Here is a 22544-nt window from a genome sequence, read left to right as displayed (position 1 = left end):
GTGCAGGAATGGCCTAGGCCTATTGGTTTGAAATCGATACAGAGGTTTTTGGGTTTCGCCAATTACTATAGAAAATTCATAAAAAATTTTTCTAGTATTGTCAAACCTCTGACTGATCTCACCAGGAAAGGTGCTGATGCGGTTCAGTGGTCTTCTGAGGCCATTGAAGCTTTTGTGTATCTCAAGGAGAGGTTCACCTCTGCTCCCATCCTTATGCAGCCTGATGTTACTAGGCCGTTTTTGGTTGAGGTTGATGCTTCCTCTGTGGGGGTTGGCGCAGTATTGTCTCAGGATAACGGGGATGGATTACATCCCTGTGCATTTTTTTCAAAAAAATTTTCGGAGACTGAATTGAATTACGATATTGGTAATCGGGAATTATTGGCTATTAAACTCGCATTTGAACACTGGCGCCACTTCTTGGAAGGTGCGGAATTTCCCGTTCAGGTTCTTACGGATCATAAAAATCTGATATATCTTGACGCTGCCAAGCGCCTGAATGCCCGTCAGGCTAGGTGGGCACTGTTTTTCTCGCGGTTTAATTTCTCCGTTACTTACATCCCTGGTACTAAGAATGTTAAGGCGGATGCCTTGTCTCGCAGTTTTTCTCCCATAGTCGGTGCTGAGAAAGAGGAAAACATTTTACAAGAAGGTGTTGTGATAGCTGCTTTAGACTCCGTTTTGGAAGATGAGATTCTTAAAGCTCAGGAGAATGCCCCATCTAACACTCCTCATGGGAGGTTGTTTGTGCCTGGGACCTTTAGGAGAGATTTGTTTGTTGAGTGTCACGAATCTCGGTTGGCAGGTCATCCCGGAATCTCTGAGACCAAGAGACTGGTGGGTCGCAGTTTTTGGTGGCCTGGATGGCAGAAGGAAGTCATTAAGTGGGTGCGCCAATGTACTATATGTGCTAGATCTAAGTCCTCACATACTCCTGCTGCGGGGTTGCTTTGTCCTTTGGAGGTCCCCAGTGCTCCTTGGACACATTTGGCTATGGACTTTATAACTGACCTTCCCCCCTCTGAGGGTTTTACTGTCATCTGGGTGGTCGTGGACCGTTTTAGCAAGATGTGTCACTTGGTTCCCTTCGTGAAACTGCCCTGCGCTAAAACTCTCGCTAAGGCCTTTGTCAAGGAAATTGTCAGACTTCATGGCGTTCCTACTGACATTGTTTCTGATAGGGGTCCTCAGTTCGTGGCTCGTTTTTGGCGTGCCTTTTGTGACAGGTTGGGAATTCATTTGTCGTTTTCGTCCGGATATCATCCTGAATCTAATGGCCAGACAGAAAGGAAAAACCAGGATGTTGAGCAGTTCTTGCGTTGTTTTGTGGCAGACAATCAAGAGGGGTGGTCTGAGTTTCTGCCACTTGCCGAATTTGCTCTGAACAATCATACATCTTCTTCTGCTGGTTGTTCGCCTTTTTTTTGTTGTTCTGGGAGACATCCGTCGTTTGGGTCGTTCTCCAAGTTGGGATCTGCCGTGCCTGAGGAGGAGAATTTTTCCGGTGATTTGGAAAGAGTTTGGACGGATGTGCGTGGTAATCTTCAGGAGGCCAACAGAAAATCTAAAGACTACTTTGATAGGAAACGACAGGAGGTTTTGTTCGCTGTTGGTGACATGGTTTGGTTGTCCTCTAGGAATCTGCGGTTGAGGATTCCTTCTAAGAAATTGGGTCCCAAGTTTGTAGGGCCCTTTAAGGTGCTTCAGGTTGTCAACCAATCTGCTGTTAGGTTGGAGGTTCCTACCTCCTGGAGAATTAATCCGGTCTTTCATGTCTCTCTGTTAAAAAAAGCTGTTGTGTCGGATGGTGACGCCTCTGCCTCTGTTCCTCCGGTGGTGGAGGACGGGGAATATGAAATTTCTCGCATCCTTGACTCTAGACGGTATAGAGGTAGTTTGCAGTATCTTGTGGCCTGGAAAGGTTTCGGACCCGAGGATAACTCTTGGGTGAGGTCAGATGATGTTTCCGCGTCCAGACTTATCAGAGCGTTTCACAGGAGATTTCCTGATAAGCCTGGTCCTAGGGGATCCGGAGGATCCTCTTAGAAGGGGGGGTACTGTTAGAACCTTGCTGTTAGGTTTTTTTCCTTTGCTGGTCACATGACCTTGTTGGCCTATTTAATCCTGCTCCGCCCTTCTGGCTTTGCTGGACTTCATTGTATATCTACTTTCTAGCTAGCCTGTGCTCTGTATCTAACTCTGTTAGTTTGCTTGGTCTACGGACCTCTATGTTCTATCTATTTTGTTTGTTCGTCTGTCTGCTACTATTTCTGTTAGGAGGTGTCCCATATTCCTCCCAGTCCTTAGTACTTGTAGGGATTCCCTCCCCAAATCTATAGGTCTCCGTACAGACTAGATTAGGACTTTAGCAGGTCTGATCGCAGGATCAGGTTCCCTGTTACATCGTAGGGATTCAGCTGAGTCTTATAGTAGGGACAGATCTCCTCTCTTTCCTTAGCTTTGGTAGCAGAACATAACACTACGATTGTGAGGGCATAGATGTGTCACCCTGGCCTGGATGCCACAAAATGTATTAAAGCTGTGTCTGAGAGCAAGGGGAAGGTTCTCTAGTCAGGGGAACGTTAGCATGCAGTACCTCCTGTCTCAGGCCAGTAGGGGGAGCAGGCTGCCCCCATAAAAGCTGGTACTGGAGGCAGGGTTAGGGAGAACTGGATGGCCTGTCTCAGCACTGAGAGGTGTCCCAGAGTGGAGCAGGGACAGACAGTTGCACTGCACCTAAGAGGAAGTGTGGCAGGAGGAGAGCCACAAGCCAGAGACAAGAGGCGAAGAGAGCCTGTCTTGGCAGATAAGAGACTGACTTTACCAGACTTTGGTGTCTGAGGCTGGGAGGATTCTACATCCTGCAGCAGAGAACCAGTCCGCAGGGGACTGTATATTCCTTGGCCTAAGAAGCCTGGAGTCCCTGCCACAACCGAAGGGACCAGTAAAGCCATACAAGGCTGGGAGCAGAAAGGAACCCACGTCGCAGGCCATACAGGCGAGAATACACGGAAAGCTCGGAAACGTGGGCTGTTACCCTATAACGAGGAGATAGCCAGAAGGAGCGCAGAAAGCACGGTAGGCCTACACCCTCACCCTGACCAGGGTCAATTTCCCCGTTGCTCTCAGACATCCAGGTCCCCTCCTAGCTGGGACTGTTTGTGGGTCAATTTACCTGTTCTAGTAAAGACCCAGGACTGCAACCTGTTGTCTGCGTGCTCCTTGCTCCTCCAGCACTATCAGCACTGTGACTCTCACTACCATCACTCCCACCATCCATTATACTGCCCTGGGGCCGCACTCTTCCCGTGGGGAGTCATACTACCCTAGCTGCACACCTCATCAGCCCCAGCGGTCTGCATGCAGCGGCGGTTCCTAATAACCGCAATCCACGGGTGGCGTAGTCGGACATAATCATCAGCACATAACGGACTACCACTGGCCTGACCACCCTGAGCCACGGAACCGGGTTGCCACTACTACTCCCATCGTTCCCCCACTGCCCGGATCCGAGTGCCCCACGGCCCAGGGGGCGAGTCAGCTTTGGCGTAGTCGGCAGGATTTCGTGCCCGCAACCACCGGGTACTGCGTGCCTGAAAACGTCTTTTGTAACTTACCTGTGGCGAAGTTTCCCGCTGTCCGGAGTCGTTTCCCGCCATCCGGAGCCGATTCCCGCCATCAGACGCCATCTTGGACCATTTCCCGCCGTCTTCTGCCGTCTTCCCGCCATCCGCAGCTGCTTCCCGCCATCGGACGCCATCTTCAGGACGCCGCGCGGGAAGAAGAGGGGCGTGGACGTCAAAACCGTGCGAGATCCGAAGCTCCGCCCCACGCACCGACGCTGCGCAAGGTCCTGGAAGGGAGAGAGACCGACGCTGACGTCATCAGGACGCGACGCCAGGTCCTCGTCCAGAGCAGCAGCAGCGGAGCCGCGGCCTACAGAAGAGTATCGTCGGAAGGTAGGCCACGCTTGACTAGGGGGGAGGAAGATGTCGGACACAGAGGCCCCCACTACCACCAACGCAGCTGCAGCAGCGGTGATGCCCTTTTCCCTGCCCTACATCCCTGGAGCGGCCTGGCTGCCCAAGTACTCAGGGGAGCCCCATGCCCTAACTGACTTTAAGGAAAGGCTGTACAGTTTGTTCCAGGTTTACCCCCTGACAGAGGAACAGAAGGTCAGCATATTAACAGGGCAGTTAACTGGCGCAGCCCAGAGGGAGGTAAAATCATGGCCCACTGAGGAGAAAAGGACTGTGAAGGGTATTCTGGCCCGGCTGCGGGGTACCTTTGACACACGTACCTCCGCTGAAATTAAAATGAGGTTCTATGGATGTAAGCAGCGGACACAGGACAGCATCAGAGACTATGCCCTAAATCTGCAGGAAGCCCTGAGGGCTATTCAACAAACTGACCCTGGCAGTGTGCAGGAAACGGATAAGCTGCTAACAGAACAATTCATAGAAGGTCTGCTGTCTAGCGCCCACAGGGCCCAACTGCGCCTCATGTTCTTTCAGAACCCCGACCTGACCTTTGCCCAATTTAAGGACAGGGCCATAAGGGTGCTCCGTGAATCTGCAACCAGTGGAGCTATAAACCCCCGGCGCCATGCTCTCACCAACCACCAGGAGGCGGCGCCCTCCTCTATGGATCCCGTGGGGGCTGATGCACAGGCCCTGAACCAAGCCCCGTCGAAAGACCTGCACCACCAAGTCCAGGAGCTGACCAGGAGCGTTGCGGCGTTGACCAGGACCGTCCAGGCGTTGCAAGTGGACCCGTCAAGACCCATCGAGCTGGCTTCAAGTCCGGAGGATGTCCCGTGTCGTCGACAGAGGAGGATCCCTTCGTTCCGAGGGAGGCCCACAGACTGCTACGCAGAGGATGGACAACCCATTTGCCATCAATGCAACCAGCCCGGACACATTTTCAGGTACTGTAATTTAAACGGGTCCAACCTGGGGCAGAGGGCCAACCCCCAGGCATAAGATCACCAGACCCTTACAATTGGCGTAATAAGTACGTTGGGGGGCGCCCGGTTTTACCCGTGGTGCTGGACGGTATCCCCATGAGCGCCTTGCTGGATACTGGGTCACAAGTAACCACTATCCCTTATGTACTTTTTAAGCAGTATTGGACTGATGCTGATATCACACGGTATCCAGACAGTAACTTGAGCATCATCGCCAGTAATGGCTTACCCGTGCCGCAGATGGGGTTCAAGGAGATGACCATTAAAATTGGTAAAGTTGAACTACCGGCACAGGGAGTGATTATTGTGGATATTGATGTGAAAGTCACCCTAAAATAACTGTGGGTACTAATGTAATTGAAAATTGTCTTTCAGAGGTAATTGTAATCTTACAACAGGTGGCGGTGAATGCTAGTTCCAGCCAACAGAGAGTCCTCAACAAGGAGATAAAAGCCCTGATGAGACGGCAGCAGGTAGAACTGTCTGGTGGTGAGATCGGTAGCGTAAGACTGAGTGACCCATTCCCCATTTCCATGCCTCCCAAAAGCCATGGTAGAACCCGTGTACTCAGACAGCAGGCCCACCATTTTGACAGCCCGGGGGGTGGTTGATGTCCGTCATGGGAGGGTGCCCGTCCACATCCTCAACATTGGGGAGAAGGAAGTACACTTACCCAGGTACGCTACACTCGCCAAACTGTTTGTCGTCGAACACAAAGCTATCAGGGCCGCCAAAAACAAGGAGTCTACCGAGTGGTACAGGAGTACGAGAGAGTCTTTAGTAAGCACCCGCTAGACTTCGGCAGAGTAAAAGGGATAGAACACCACATCCCCACAGGGAGCCACCCACCAATAAAAGAGAGGCACAGACCTGTACCCCCTGCACATTATCAGAACGCAAAGGGCATGCTAAGAGAGATGAAAGAAGCTGGGGTCATTAGAGACAGCTGTAGCCCCTGGGCAGCCCCCTTGGTTCTGGTCAAAAAGAAAGACGGCACCATGAGAATGTGCGTGGACTATAGACAAATCAACCGTATCACCCACAAAGACGCATATCCGCTGCCTAGAATAGAGGAGTCTTTAGCCGCACTAAAATCAGCTAACTTCTTTTCTACTTTGGACCTTACTAGCGGGTACTGGCAGGTTCCTGTGGCAGAGGCTGACAAGGAGAAGACCGCCTTCACCACCCCGATGGGACTGAGCGAATTCAACTGTATGCCTTTCGGGCTCTGCAACGCACCAGGGACCTTCCAGCGGCTGATGGAATGCTGTCTAGGGCACCGAAACTTCGAGACGGTCCTCCTTTACCTGGACGACGTGATCGTCTATTCGAAGACCTACGAGGACCATCTAAAGCACCTGGCCGAGGTGTTCGAAGCCCTGGCAGGCTACGGCCTGAAGGTGAAAACCATCAAAGTGTCATCTGCTGAAACCAAAGGTCCAGTACCTAGGGCACGTGGTAAGCGCGGAAGGAGTGACCCCCGACCCTGACAAGGTCATGGCAATCAAGAGCTGGCCAAGCCCCTCGAACATCAAAGAGGTGAGACAGTTTCTCGGGTTGGTAGGCTACTACCGAAGGTTCATCCCCGGGTTCACTAGGATGGCAGCTCCTATGCAGGACCTCCTAATCGGACAGTCTAAGTCCAGAAGTCAAAAGCCACCCTTCAAGTGGGATAAACCGGAAGAGGAGTCCTTCCGCCAGCTAAAGATGGCCCTCACAGGGGACGAGATCCTGGCCTACCCTGATTATGGCCAGCCTTTCATTCTCCATACAGACGCCAGTAATGTGGGACTGGGAGCCGTACTGTCCCAAAACCAACAGGGCAGAGAAAGGGTGATCGCGTACGCCAGCCGGAAGCTTAGACCCACTGAGAGGAACCCGGAGAATTACAGCTCCTTCAAGCTAGAATTCTTGGCGGTGGTGTGGGCCGTGACGGAACGCTTCAAGCATTACCTGGCCTCCGTAAAGTTCACCGTGTACACGGACAACAACCCGTTGACACACCTGGACAATGCAAGACTGGGTGCCCTAGAACAGCAGTGGATGGCCCGTCTCTCTAACTATGACTTCGTGATCAAGTACCGGGCCGGCAAAACCAATGCCAACGCTGACGCCCTATCGAGGATGCCTCACTTACCTGAAGGTGATGAAGACCGAGAAGAGCTGGAGGAGGTAGAACTCCCAGCCTTTCACCGGTATGGAGCCGCTCAATACTCCCACCGCGTGAAGGAGGAGGATCTAACAACCGTGATGATAAATCCCCTACCTCACCACAGCTGGGCCGAGACCCAAGATAGTGACCCTGCCATCCGCCTGGTGAAAGATCTGCTGACCCAGAAAGATGCCCGCATAGATACGGATGCTCCAGAGGAAGCCAAGCAGCTATGGAAAGAGAAGAGCAAGCTGTTCCTCTACGAAGGCAAGTTGTGCAGAAGGATTGTCAACCACCGGACGCACGAGCTGACCTGGCAAGTCGTGGTCCCAAGACGGGATGCAGCCATGGTCCTGGGGGCTTACCATGACAGAGCGGGACACTTCGGTTGGAAGAAACTGGAGTTCCTGCTAAGAGGAAGGTTCTTTTGGGTCGGCATGAGAGGAGCTGTAGAAAAGTAGTGCAGAGACTGTGGCCCTTGTCACCTGAGGAGGAAGGACCGCACCAGCCAGAAGACACCCTTGAGGCCCATCGTCACCACGCAGCCTCTTGAGCTGGTAGCTCTGGACCATGTCAAATTGGCTCCCAGCCGGTCAGGATACATTTATGCCCTGACAATCGTGGACCACTATTCCTGTTTTCTAGTGGTGGTCCCGGTAAAGGACTTGACAGCCCAAACAGCGGCTAGAGCCTTCCAGCAATACTTCTGCCGTCCACACGGGTATCCGGAACAGGTCCTGACAGACCAGGGTCCAGCGTTCGAGGCTGAAATCTTCCAAGAGTTCTGCAACCTCTATGGCTGTAAGAAGATTCGGACAACGCCTTACCACCCCCAAACCAACGGGATGTGTGAGAAGATGAACAATATAGTCATTGATCTCCTGAAGACGTTGCCCCTGGAGGAACGCAGCCTGTGGCCAGAAAAACTGCTGGACCTGATAGACCTATACAACAATATCCCGGTGAATGCTACAAACTGCACCCCGGCTTACCTGATGCGAGCTAGACCAGGTAAGCTGCCCGTAGACCTGGAGATGGGAGTCCTAATACCTGAGGACACCTCCCCGGATGCGGACTGGGATACGGAAAGGCAACTGCAGTACAAGAAGGTACAGGAGAGTGTGGAGAAGAGCCTGGCCCAGGTGAGAGAGAGGCAAGAAAAACTCTTCAATCAACACGCCCCTGCTGGTCCCCTAGAACCTGGTGAGCAAGTCCTGAAGCGGAAGAGAAGGCTACATAAGTTGGACGACCAGTGGGAAAGGGAACCATACACCGTACTGCAGTCTGACCACGACAACCCAAAGGTGTGCGTGATCACCAAGGACGGAGGAGAAACCACTAGTACCGTCTCCAGAGACCACCTCAAAAGGTGCCCCGAGCAACTCCGTAGTGCAGAAGGGGATCAGAGTGACCTTGAACCCGCAGAGGACAAGGAAGAAATGATCAGCACCGTTCTCGGAGAGTTCCCTCAGTCCTGGACTCGCATAAATGATGCCATAGTGGTACCCGTCCTGCATTTCCTGCAACCGGCACAGCAACAACCAACACCAGAGCCGGAAGGTGAAGAGGAGCGAGCGGTTCCAGAGGCAGAAGAGCCTGTACCAGCAGCCCAGGAGAGTCAACCCTCTGCTGACAGTGAGCCTGCCATGCCTGCGGTAAGCCAAAGGACCCGCAGACAGCTGCCTGCCCTATCTGTACACCCAGCTGGTAGCTGTACCCCTAACGCTAGTGGGGAAAGCCAGGTTGGTCCACTACCAGACAGTGGGTTAAGGAGGTCAACCAGGAGCACAAAGGGGCAGATACCCGCTCGCTGGAGAATATAGGATGTACTAAAAGTGTAAATAACCCTGTTGCCAAATGTTGAAATTGTTTGCCAAGTTACATGCATGTTTGGTAATTCTGTGTTTCAGTTTCTTGCAGTTACCGTAAGGACTCACAGGTTATGGACTTTTTATAACCAGGACCTGGTATGGACTGCGTTCGGAGCCTAACCCAGGAATGAACTAAGACTGTAAAGGACTTGGGGTAGGACAGACCCCCACCTGGTTAAGGCTCCCCGTTGTGTTGGTGATATGGACACCCAGTCACAGACCACACTGTGACCTTAAGAACTCAATCTGTGCGTCGTCTGTCTATTAATGTTTTATGGTTATGCATATTGTCTTTGTTTACTGTTTAGTCCCGGAGTACTAAATTTCACTAGGGGGGAATGTGTCACCCTGGCCTGGATGCCACAAAATGTATTAAAGCTGTGTCTGAGAGCAAGGGGGAGGATCTCTAGTCAGGGGAACATTAGCATGCAGTGCCTCCTGTCTCAGGCCAGTAGGGGGAGCAGGCTGCCCCTATAAAAGCTGGTACTGGGGGCAGGGTTAGGGAGAACTGGATGGCCTGTCTCAGCACTGAGACGTGTCCCAGAGTGGAACAGGGACAGACAGTTGCACTGCACCTAAGAGGAAGTGTGGCAGGAGGAGAGCCACAAGCCAGAGACAAGAGGCGAAGAGAGCCTGTCTTGGCAGATAAGAGACTGACTTTACCAGACTTTGGTGTCTGAGGCTGGGAGGATTCTACATCCTGCAGCAGAGAACCAGTCCGCAGGGGACTGTATATTCCTTGGCCTAAGAAGCCTGGAGGCCCTGCCACAACCGAAGGGACCAGTAAAGCCATACAAGGCTGGGAGCAGAAAAGAACCCACGTCGCAGGCCATTCAGGCGAGAATACACGGAAAGCTCGGAAACGTGGGCTGTTACCCTATAACGAGGAGATAGCCAGAAGGAGCGCAGAAAGCACGGTAGGCCTACACCCTCTCCCTGACCAGGGCCAATTTCCCCGTTGCTCTCAGACATCCAGGTCCCCTCCTAGCTGGGACTGTTTGTGGGTCAATTTACCTGTTCTAGTAAAGACCCTGGACTGCAACCTGTTGTTTGCGTGCTCCTTGCTCCTCCAGCACTATCAGCACTGTGACTCTCACTACCATCACTCCACCATCCATTATACTGCCCTGGGGCCGCACTCTTCCCGTGGGGAGTCATACTACCCTAGCTGCACACCTCATCAGCCCCAGCGGTCTGCATGCAGCGGCGGTTCCTAATAACCGCAATCCACGGGTGGCGTAGTCGGACATAATCATCAGCACATAACGGACTACCACTGGCCTGTCCACCCTGAGCCACGGAACCGGGTTGCCACTACTACTCCCATCGTTCCCCCACTGCCCGGATCCGAGTGCCCCACGGCCCAGGGGGCGAGTCATAGACATACCCAGATCTGCTTGGAGCCAGTTTCACATGGTCCAGGGCTACCAGTTCCAGTGGCTGTCTGGTGATGATGGGCTGCAGGGGAGTCTTCTGGCTGGCTCGGTCTTTTCTTCTCAGGTGGCACGGGCCACAGTCTCTGCACCACCTCTCGATGGCTCCTCTCATGCCTACCCAGTAGAACCATTCACGCAACAAGAACTCTAGCTTCTTCCATCCGAAATGCCCTGCTCCGTTGTGGTATGCCTCCAGAACCATAGCCGCGTCTCGTCTTGGGACCACTACCTGCCAGGTCAACTCATGTGTTCGAGAGTTAACCATTCTCCGGCACAGCTTCTCCCTGTAGAGGAACAGCTTACTTTTCTCCTTCCACAGTTGCTTGGTCTCCTCCGGAGCATCTGGGTCAAGACGGGCATCGGCCTGGGTCAGCATTTCCTTCACCAAATGGACTGCGGGATCACTGTCTTGCGTCTCCACCCAGTTGTAGTGGGGCAAGGGATTGAACGTCACAGAGCGCCTGTCCTTCAGACGGTGGGAATACAGGGTAATCCCATGATGGTGGAACGCAGGGAGCTCAACTTCTTCCAGATCTTCTGGATCTTCCCCTACGTCCGGTAAGTTCGGCATTCTAGACAGGGCATCCGCGTTGGCATTTAAGCATCCTGCCCGGTATTTGATGGTGAATTCAAAGTTGGACAGGCGGGCCATCCATCTCTGTTCCAGGGCACCGAGCCTTGCAGTGTCCAGGTGTGTCAACGGGTTGTTATCCGTGTACATGGTGAATTTGGAGGAGGCAAGGTAATGCTTGAAACGTTCGGTCACTGCCCACACTACTGCCAGGAACTCCAGCTTGAATGAGCTATAATTCTCAGGGTTCCTCTCCGTGGGCCGTAGCTTTCGGCTGGCGTAAGCGATCACCCGTTCTTTCCCTTGCTGGATCTGGGACAGTACGGCTCCTAGCCCGATGTTGCTTGCGTCCGTGTGGAGGATAAAGGGCTGGCTGTAGTCTGGATATGCCAGGATTTCATCCCCCGTGAGGGCCATCTTCAGCTGGCAGAAGGACTCCTCTTCCAGCTTTTCCCACCTAAAGGGCAGCTTCTGGTTTTTGGCTTTCCGAGATTGACCTATCAGGAGGTACTGCATAGGGGCTGCCATTTTGGTGAAACCGGGAATGAATCTTCGGTAGTAGCCTACCAACCCGAGGAACTGCCGCACTTCCTTTATGCTGGAGGGTCTTGGCCAGTCCTTAATCACGGTGATCTTATCAGGGTCAGGAGCCACTCCGTCAGCACTCACCACGTGTCCCAGGTATTGCACCTTTGGTTTCAGGAGGTGACACTTGGAGGGTTTCACCTTTAGGCCGTAGTTTGCCAGAGCTTCGAACACTTCTGCCAGGTGTTTCAGGTGGTCCTCGTAGGTCTTGGAATAGACGATGACATCGTCCAGGTATAACAGGACCGTCTCGAAGTTCCGGTGTCCCAGACAGCATTCCATCAACCGTTGGAAGGTTCCTGGTGCGTTGCAGAGCCCGAACGGCATACAGTTAAATTCGCTGAGACCCATCGGGGTGGTGAATGCGGTCTTCTCCCGGTCCGCCTCTGCTACAGGAACCTGCCAGTACCCGCTAGTGAGATCCAAAGTAGAGAAGAAGTTAGCAGATTTTAATGCAGCTAAGGACTCTTCTATCCTTGGTAATGGGTACGCATCTTTGTGTGTGATACGGTTGACCTTCCTGTAGTCTACACACATTCTCATGGTGCTGTCTTTCTTTTTCACTAAGACTAGTGGAGCTGCCCAGGGGCTACAGCTGTCCCTGATTACCCCAGCCTCCTTCATGTCTCTAAGCATCCCCTTGGCGTGTTGGTAGTGTGCCGGGGGTACGGGTCGGTATCTCTCCTTTATGGGAGGATGGTCTCCCGTGGGGATGTGGTGTTCTACCCCCTTTACTCGCCCGAAGTCTAGCGGGTGTTTACTAAACACTCTCTCGTACTCTCGAACCACCCGATAGACTACTTGTTTCTGGTGTGAGGGAGTGGAGTCAGTACCCAAATGCAGTTGCTGACACCAGTCCTCCATTGGTTTCTTAGAGCCGTTACCTTCCTCTGGTTGAGATGGAGGCAAGGGTTCCACGGCCTGTACAGAGTTCTGGTTGATGGTGAACAATTTGGCTAGCGTGGCATACCGGGGCAGGTGTACTTCTCTCTCCCCGATATTTATGATGCGAACGGGCACCCTCCCATGGCGTACATCGACCACCCCCCGTGCTGTCAAAATGGTGGGCCTACTGTCTGAGTAGACGGGTTCTACCATTGCTTGGTAGTCTCTACCTCTTAGACCAATAGCTGCCCGGCACCAAATCATCATCTCACTTTTTGGGGGCATGGCAATAGGGAACGGGTCACACATTCTCACGCTACCTATCTCACCACCAGATAGTTCCACCTGTTGCTGCTTCATCAGTGCCCGGATCTCTTTTTGGAGCACACGCTGCTGGCCGGAACTGGCGTTCTTGGCAACCTGCTGTAAAATGAGAATCACCTCTGCAAGACAATTTTCAATCACATTAGTTCCCAAGGTTATTCTAGGGTGACTCTCATGACGGTCTATGTCCACTATAATCAGTCCTTGTGCCGCCAGTTCGACTTTACCGATCTTAATGATCACCTCTTTGAATCCCACCTGCGGCACGGGCTGACTATTGCTGGCGATGATACTCAGGTCGTCATCTGGGTAGCGGGTTATGTCCGAGTCATTCCAGTACTGTTTAAAGAGCACGTACGGGATGGTGGTCACCTGTGACCCAGTGTCTAGTAGGGCACTCATAGGAATGCCATCCAGTACCACAGGCAAGATTGGACGTCCCCCTACGTATTTATCACGCCAGTTTGATGGGCCTGATGGTCTTATGCCTGGGGGTTGGCCCTCTACCCCAGGTTGTGCCCGTTTAAATTACAGTACATTGCCACATGTCCGGGTTGATTGCAGCGGCGGCAGATGGGTCGTCCGTCCTCGTTGTATCTGTCGCTGGGTCTTCCTCTGGCCGGTGGGGTCCTCCTCAGTCGGCGCCACGGGACGTCCTCCGGTCCGGATGCCAGCTGGATCTTTCCTGGAGAAGAGACCTGTAAAGACTGCACAGTTCTGGTTAGCGCGGCAACGCTCTTAGTCAGCTCTTGGACCTGATGGTGCAGGTCTGTAGCCGGGTCACTGTTTAAAGCCTGCGCATCAGCTCCCACAGGCCCTGCAGACAAGGGCGCCGTCTCCTGGTGGTAAGTGATAGCAGGGCGCCTGTGGGTCACAGCGCCACCTGGTGCCGGTTCTCGGAGCACCCGGATGGCTCTGTCCTTGAACTGTGCAAAGTCCAGGTCAGGGTCCTGTAAGGCCATTGCCCGCAACTGGGTTCGGTGGGCATCGCACAGTAGACCCTCAATAAATTGTTCAGTCAACAGCTTATCTTCATTTCCCACGCTGTCAGGGTCTGCCTGCTTAATGGCTCTCAGGGCCTCTTGTAGGTTTAGAGCATAGTCTCTTATACTCTCATGTGCCCGCTGTTTACACCCGTAAAATCTGAGCTTTATTTCGGCTGAGGTGCGGGTATCAAATGTGTCTTTCAGCCGGGCTAGTATTTCTCTGACAGTCCTCTTCCTCCCAGGTGGCCAGGACTTTACCTCCCTTTGGGCTGCCCCGATTAATTGGGCCACCAGGATGCTCACTTTTTACTCTTCTGTGAGGGGGTACACCTGGAAGAGGCTATCCAGTCTTTCTCTAAAGTCATTTAGAGTATGTGACTCCCCTGAGTACTGGGGTAGCCAGGTTGCCCTCGGGATATAGGGCATGGTGAATGGCATGACTGCTGCAGCGGTTGCGCTGGCGGTGGCTGTGGCAGTGGAGCTCCCCTCGGTATCCGGCATCCTCCTCCCCCCTAGTGGACCGTGGCCTACCTTGCGATGCTCTTCTTCCCTAGGACGCGGCTCCGCAGTCGATCGTCGGGGTTGAGGACCTGGCGTCGCGCTCCGATGACGTCAGCGTCGCTCTTCCTCCCTTCCAGGACCTTGCGCAGCGTCAGAGCGTGGGGCGGAGCGTGGGGCGGAGCTTCGGATCTCGCGCGCTTTCGGCGTCCACGCCCCTCTTCTTCCCGTGCGGCGTCCCGAAGATGGCGTCCGAAGGCGGGAAGCAGCTGCGGATGGCGGGAAGAAGGCAGAAGACGGCGGGAAACGGTCCAAGATGGCGGGAAACGACTCCGGACGGCGGGAAACTTCACCACAGGTAAGTATAAAAGTCTCTTTTTCAGGCACGCAGTACCCGGTGGTTGCGGGCACGAAACCCTGCCGACTACGCCAAAGTTGACGCGCCCCCTGGGCCTGTGTTGTGCAGGGGAACCCGGAACCGCGCCTGTTGTAGAATGCTGGGGGTTGTAGTCTCCGTGTGGCGGTGACCCAGTCCGTGCCCAGGGTGGTCAAACCAGTGGCAGTCTTAATGTATAGCAAATGTCCGACTACGCCACCCGTGGATTGCGGTCATTGGGGACCGCCGCTGCGCTGCCGACCGCTGAGGCTGATGTTGTTTGCGCAGCCGAGTATGGGATAACTCCCCACGGGAGAAGTATTGCCTCAGGGCAGCTAATGTGAGAGATGATGGGAGTGATGGTGTGAGGGTCCCAGTGCTAATGGTGCTCGTGCGGCAAGGAATCACAGAGACGTGAGGTGCAGTTCAGGGTCTTTACTGATGGTACAAGGCAGACCCTCCCGGGAGTACTGGCTAGTATAAGGGGCCTGGTCAGTCTGCGAGCAAGCAGGAGTTCCCCTGGCCAGGTGGAGTTGTAGGCCTCCCCGTTTATCTGCAGTCTTCCTGGCTACCTTGCTGTCAGCGGTTACAAGTAGCCCACGTCCCTGAGTATACCGTGTGGTGCTCACCCGTATGGCTGGTGACTTGGGGCCTTCTGTTAGCCTCCGCTCCTGGATGGCGGCGCTGGTCCCTTCTTTGTGACTGAGCCTCTGGGCTTCTATGGCCAGAGGACCTGGAATCCCCTGCCGGCTGGTTTCTGCTGCTGGGTATATATCAGTCCCCACAGCCTCGGACTCCTGTGTCCGGTTTTAGTAACTTCAGCCAGGACGAGCTATATCTCTGCTCACAGCCCCTGGCCTTCTGCCTCTGCTCCTACAGAGCTCCTGATGTATCTTTTCCTGTGTCTGGAACCTTACTCCAGGCTCTGACTGCTTTGCTTGTTCTGCAGGCTCTGTCTAACCTAATCCCGCCCCAGACCCAGTTTATAAGGGCAGATTCCTCCCCTCCCAGGTCTGGGTGGGCAGTGTTGCATGCTTAGGGCTCCTGACCAGAGAAACCTCCCACTTGCTCTCAGACATAATATCTCTTTTACTGTGGCAACCAGACCCCTGGGGTGTCACACTACCATGGCTTGGTAGTCTCTGCCTCTCAACCCGATTGCAGTCCGACACCAGATCATCATTTCACTTTTGGGAGGCATGGCAATGGGGAATGGGTCGCTCATCCTCACGTTACCGATGTCACCACCAGACAGTTCTACCTGCTGCCGTCTCATCAGAGCCTTTATCTCTTTGTTGAGGACTCTCTGTTGGCTGGAACTAGCATTCATCGCCACCTGCTGCAAAATCATAATTACTTCTGAAAGACAGTTTTCAATCACGTTAGTACCCACAGTTATTTTAGGGTGACTCTCACAGCGATCAATGTCCACAATGATCACTCCCTGTGCCGGCAGTTCAACCTTACCAATCTTGATGGTCATCTCTCTGAACCCCACTTGCAGCACAGGTTGGCCATTGCTGGCGATGATGCTTAAGTCATCATCTGGATAACGGGTTATTTCCGCGTCATTCCAGTACCGCTTGAAAAGTACGTAGGGGATGGTAGTCACTTGAGACCCGGTGTCCAGCAGTGCACTCATGGGGATACCGTCCAGCACTACGGGTAAGACCGTGCGTCCCCCCACGTACTTATCACGCCAATTAGACGGGCCTGGTGACCTTATGCCTGGGGGTTGGCCCTCTGCCCCAGGTCGGGCCCATTTAAAGTACAGTACCTGGCTAGGTGTCCTGGCTGACTGCAACGGCGGCAAATCGGCTGTCCATCCTCAGTGTAGCGGTCGGCGGGCCTCCCTCTGAACGGCGGGATCCTCCTCTGTCGACACCACGGGACATCCTCCGGACTGGAAGCCAGCTTGATGGGTCCTGACGGGTCCACCTGTAATGACTGTACGGTCCTGGTCAATGCAGCAACACTTCTGGTTAGTTCCTGGATCTGATGGTGCAGGTCTGCAGGCGGTGATGGGCTTGAGACCTGCGCATCAGCCCCCACAAGGTCTGCAGGGTAGGGCGCCGCCCCCTGGTGGTAAGTAATGGCAGGGCGCCGGGAAGTTACAGCGCCACTTGGTGGGGGTTCTCGGAGCACCCGGATGGCCCTATCCTTGAACTGCGCAAAAGTCAAATCGGGGTTCTGTAGGGCCATGAGGCGCAGCTGGGTCCTGTGGGCGCTGGACAGCAGACCTTCTATGAACTAGTCAGTTAACAGCTTATCGGTGTCCTGTACGCTACCAGGGTCAGCTTGTTTGATAGCTCTCAGGGCTTCTTGCAGGTTCAAGGCATAGTCTCTGATACTATCCTGGGCTTGCTGCTTACAGCCATAGAACCGCATTTTAATCTCTGCTGAGGTACGGGTATCAAAGGTACTCCGCAGCCGGGTCAGAATGTCCTTTACTGTCCTTTTCTCCTCATCTGACCAGGATTTCACCTCCCGCTGGGCTGCACCGGTTAGCTGCCCCGTCAGAATGCTCACTTTCTGTTCTTCTGTCAGGGGATAAACTTTAAATAAACTGTGCAGTCTTTCTTTAAAGTCAGTCAATGTATGGGATTCCCCTGAGTATTGGGGCAGCCAGGCAGCTCCGGGAATGTAGGGCATAGAGAATGGCATCACCGCTGCTGCAGCCACACTGCTGGTCGAGGATCCCTCTGCGTCCGTCATCTTCTTCCCCCCTAGTTAACCGTGGCCTACCTTCCGTTGATCCTCTTCCGTAAGCCGCGGCTCCGCTGGTGCTGCCCCGTGCGAGGACCTTGTGACGCGCCCCCTGGGCCTGTGCTGCTGCCGCTGTGCAGGGGGAATACCCGGAACCGGATAGCTGAGATGCTGGGGGTTGTAGTCTCCGTGTGGCGGTGACCCGGTCCGTGCCCAGGGTGGTCAAACCAGTGGCAGTCTATTTGTATTGTAATAAGAGTCCGACTACGCCACCCGTGGATTGCGGTCAGTGGGGACCGCCGCTGCGCTGCCGACCGCTGAGGCTGATGTTGGTTGCGCAGCTGAGTATGGGATAACTCCCCACGGGAGGAGTATTGCCTCAGGGCAGCTAATGTGGATGATGGTGGTAGTGATGGTGTGAGTGTCCCAGTACTGATGGTGCTGGTGCCGCGATGAAACACAGAGACTTGTAATTGCAGTTTCCAAAGCTTTACTCACGGTTGTTATTCAGGTCAATGCTGCAGGCGATGACTGCCCAATCCGTGCTGCGTCCACCAGGTGAGGGACTCGGTCAACTCCCAGGCAATTCCAGAGCGTGGTTCAGAGCTCCTCTCTCTTCCTTTCTACTGGCCGTCCCCACCAGTGACCCACCTTTGTCCAGCTTCCTCGGGCCTTCTGTTGGCGAAACCTCTCTCCGGTTTCCCTGACCCTATGTGGTATGCCTTTCTGGTGGATGTAGTGAGGGGTCGCACCAAGATGTGGTCACAACCTCCGGTTTTGGCTGAGGATTAGTCGCCTCCACCAATTTGGGTTCCGGTACCCTATTCTGCCAACCCTTCACCCAGTATCTCCTCTGGGCATATGGGGTTCCTTCTGCCTTTGTGTCTCTGGGCCTTTCTTTGTGTTCCTTACTTCCTTTCTCCTCTGTTCCAGTTCCTTTCTTACTTTCCTTTCTGTTCCTCCTCCTCTCTCTCTCTGCTGCTTCTGGCCTCCACTCCAGGCCTGCCTCTGGAGCTGGGCCCAGACTGAGCCACAGCTCCCTGTCAGCCCTCTCTGACTGAGCTCCTCTCCTCTTCTCCTCCTGACTGAACTGGCTGAACTCGACCCTGTTCTATGATGGTGCCCACCTTTTATACCTTCTTCTGACACCCGAGCCCAGGTGACTAGCAACCAATGGGCTCCTACCTATGCCCAGAAACCCACCCCTATTTGCTCCTACACCACTGGGTTTTCCACCCCCCCTCCCCAGTCCAGCCAGGAACAGAAGCTGTCGTGCCTGCACTCTGTCTAGTGGGAGCACCGTTGGTCTGTTCCTCGGAAATGGGGTGTGTGTGGTGCATGCAGCTTACTGAGCCCCGGTCCACACTCCATCCTTACCCGGGAGTGGAATATCACACCTCTGGTTTGAGGTGCAATACCCCTGTAGCAGCCGAGCCCTCGGGGTGCTACATTCCCCCCTGGTAAATCATAGCACGTCCTCGGGCTGGAAAAGAGCAAAGACAATTTAAACATACAAGTTTTTAGAATGCATTCATATATAAGACAATAACTTTTCACTCATCCCTTTATGGGAGGTATTCTTCTCTTCTTAACGTTACTTGGTACTTCTTTTCATAAAACATCTTGCTAATGCCACTGGAACTCTTTTAGCATATAAAACATCACATAAAACATTTGCATTATTATTCTAGCAGCATATAAAACTTTTCAATATAAAACTTTTTCAAGTAGAACATTCTTGAGCTCTGGCCACTGTGCAACTTGGGACCAGGTAAAGGTGCAACAGTCCATTTAATCCTGAGGTAGACGTTGCGGTTTTTGTATAAAACCAGTAGGGGGCGCTTTAAGAAGCGCAACTATTTACAAGGGATTGGCCGCTCTCAGTCCTCGGCCAGTGGGGATAAGGGAGTGGCTGCTCACAGTCCTCAGCCTGGTAAAGGATATTGGGGTAACACGCACACAGGAAACTTTTTATCAAGAAACAGTTCCACACTAGTCCCAACGGGGACCACACTTCAATTCGCAACAGTTCTTGTACCCTGACGGGTAACTATATACAATTCCATTTTACCGTTTACTGGTAACGGTGTCCTTCTCGCTCTTCCGGGTAATCTTCTGGTCCGTCCGGATCCTCAGTGTATTCCGTGTCTGGGCGGTACGGCAGTTCCTCCTCTGTGAGCCGGTGTACATGGAGAGCATACAGTCCCTTTGCGCCCTTGTGCCGGGTGTAGATGACTACGTCGCCGGGGTACAGGTCACGTCCGTGATGTCCCTCTGGCAGGTGGCTTTCAACGTCCCTTCTAGTGACGAAGACGTCGGTGTCAGCCTCCGGGTCTCTGATGAAGCCCCAGCCATGCTCCAGCTGGAACTTGACTACGGTCCCGGTGGCTCTGGGTCCGCGGATGGCGTGGGTGTCTTGTCGGGCCCTCCTCTTTTGCTCCGCGCTCCTGGCCTGGAGTCGCTGCTCCCTGATGCGCCTCTGCCGCCGCTCTCTTTCATAGGTGGCTAGCTGCTGACGGCAGCACTCCAGGCGCTGGGCTTCTTCCGCCCGGGTCTCCTGGGTGAAGCCCATGAGGTTCTCGCCAGTGGGGTCCCATGCAAACTGGGCATCCTCCGGCAGGGGTGGAGCGATGTTGGCGGTCTCCGGGGCCGGGATCAAAGGCTCACTCAGGGGTCGCTCTTTCTGGAGACGGGGGTTGGCGAACTCCGGCGGCCATTCAAAGGGTAGCCCGTCCGGGCTGGTATATTGGGCATACAGGTCCGCGCCCAAGGGTGGCACTGTGGGCTGCGGACGGGTGGCAGCGCCCGGGGGCACTCGGCCTTGCGACCAGGCCGGTGGTCGCTTGTTGGTCACGCCCGGGGGTGGCACCGCCAAGGTAGGGGGCGCTCGTGAGGCAGCGGCGCCCGGGTGTGCTGGGCCTTGCGTCCTGGCCTGTGATGTCTCACGCTGTACGGCGCCAGGGTTCAGAGGGCACAGCGCGGGGCGGGGCGTGACGATGGTGCTTGCTGCCTGAGGCCTAGCTGGTGGCGGTGGAGGCGTGGTGTCAGGTACGGTCCCCGGGGCTTCGGGTCCCGCAACGGAGGGTGAGGGCAGGCTGGTGTTCCCCGGGCTTGGGGTGGTGGCGTCCCCATTACCTGCCTCGGTCTCCGTGGCCTCCTCCGCGGTGTCATCTGCAGCTGCCGGTCCCTCTTCTCCGCGCTCAGTGGTAAGCGCGCTGCCCGGTTCCGGCGGGGTCCTCTGCTGGTCACCTCCGTGCTGTCAGGCCATCTCCTCTCTCCACCCGGCAAACACATCCCGCTGCGCCCGGACCATTCTTTTATTCAGATCTTCCAGCGCTGCGCGCGCACAGTCCGGGTCTCTAGGCAGTTGGGCCAGCAGTTCTGTCAGGCTGCAGGGTGGCTCCGCTTGCAGCAGGCTGCGGGCCAGGGTGCTGGTGGAGTTTTCTGCTCCCTCCATCTCCGGGTGCAGCAGGTCCAGACTGATCCAGGCCGCACCCAGCCCCTCAGTTTTCTTTCCTATCCGCCCCCATGGGGGTTGGTCTTGGGGGCATCTGCTGACAATCACCTTCAGGGGCAGCCCCCCCACGTTGATGGACATCTCCATTGCTGCATTCATGGCTGGTGGGGGCGGGCTCCTTCTTTGGCGCCACTCTGGGACCTGGCCCACGATGGGAGGTGGCTTCCTGCTGTCCTTTGGTGCGCACATAATGGCGTCCGCTCTGCCAGGGCGGGAAAAACGGATGAAGATGGCGGGAAACGGTCCAAGATGGCGTCCGATGGCGGGAATCGGCTCCGGATGGCAGGAAATGACTCTGGACAGCTGGAAACTTCTGGAAATGGCGGGAGACTTCTTTTTAAGGTACATGTGCAGTTTTCTTCAGGCACGCAATACCCGCTTGTGGCGGGTTGGTAATGATCCTGCCGACTACGCCAAAGTTGACGCGCCCCCTGGGCCTGTGCTGCTGCCGCTGTGCAGGGGGAATACCCGGAACCGGATCGCTGAGATGCTGGGGGTTGTAGTCTCCGTGAGGCGGTGACCCGGTCTGTGCCCAGGGTGGTCAAACCAGTGGCAGTCTATTTGTATTGTAATAAGTGTCCGACTACGCCACCCGTGGATTGTGGTCAGTGGGGACCGCCGCTGCGCTGCCGACCGCTGAGGCTGATGTTGGTTGCGCAGCTGAGTATGGGATAACTCCCCACGGGAGGAGTATTGCCTCAGGGCAGCTAATGTGGATGATGGTGGTAGTGATGGTGTGAGTGTCCCAGTACTGATGGTGCTGGTGCGGCGATGAAACACAGAGACTTGTAATTGCAGTTTCCAAAGCTTTACTCACGGTTGTTATTCAGGTCAATGCTGCAGGCGATGACTGCCCAAGCCGTGCTGCGTCCACCAGGTGAGGGACTCGGTCAACTCCCAGGCAATTCCAGAGCGTGGTTCAGAGCTCCCCTCTCTTCCTTTCTACTGGCCGTCCCCACCAGTGACCCACCTTTGTCCAGCTTCCTCGGGCCTTCTGTTGGCGAAACCTCTCTCCGGTTTCCCTGACCCTATGCGGTATGCCTTTCTGGTGGATGTAGTGAGGGGTCGCACCAAGATGTGGTCACAACCTCCGGTTTTGGCTGAGGATTAGTCGCCTCCACCAATTTGGGTTCCGGTACCCTATTCTGCCAACCCTTCACCCAGTATCTCCTCTGGGCATATGGGGTTCCTTCTGCCTTTGTGTCTCTGGGCCTTTCTTTGTGTGCCTTACTTCCTTTCTCCTCTGTTCCAGTTCCTTTCTTACTTTCCTTTCTGTTCCTCCTCCTCTCTCTCTCTGCTGCTTCTGGCCTCCACTCCAGGCCTGCCTCTGGAGCTGGGCCCAGACTGAGCCACAGCTCCCTGTCAGCCCTCTCTGGCTGAGCTCCTCTCCTCTTCTCCTCCTGACTGAACTGGCTGAACTCGACCCTGTTCTATGATGGTGCCCACCTTTTATACCTTCTTCTGACACCCGAGCCCAGGTGACTAGCAACCAATGGGCTCCTACCTATGCCCAGAAACCCACCCCTATCTGCTCCTACACCACTGGGTTTTCCACCCCCCCCTCCCCACTCCAGCCAGGAACAGAAGCTGTCGTGCCTGCACTCTGTCTAGTGGGAGCACCGTTGGTCTGTTCCTCGGAAATGGGGTGTGTGTGGTGCATGCAGCTTACTG

The sequence above is a fragment of the Phyllobates terribilis genome, unplaced genomic scaffold, assembly GCF_046119375.1.
Source record: "Phyllobates terribilis strain yellow unplaced genomic scaffold, ASM4611937v1 Scaffold_9__5_contigs__length_417890890, whole genome shotgun sequence".
Classification (NCBI taxonomy): domain Eukaryota; kingdom Metazoa; phylum Chordata; class Amphibia; order Anura; family Dendrobatidae; genus Phyllobates; species Phyllobates terribilis.
This window is presented reverse-complemented; position numbering follows the sequence as displayed.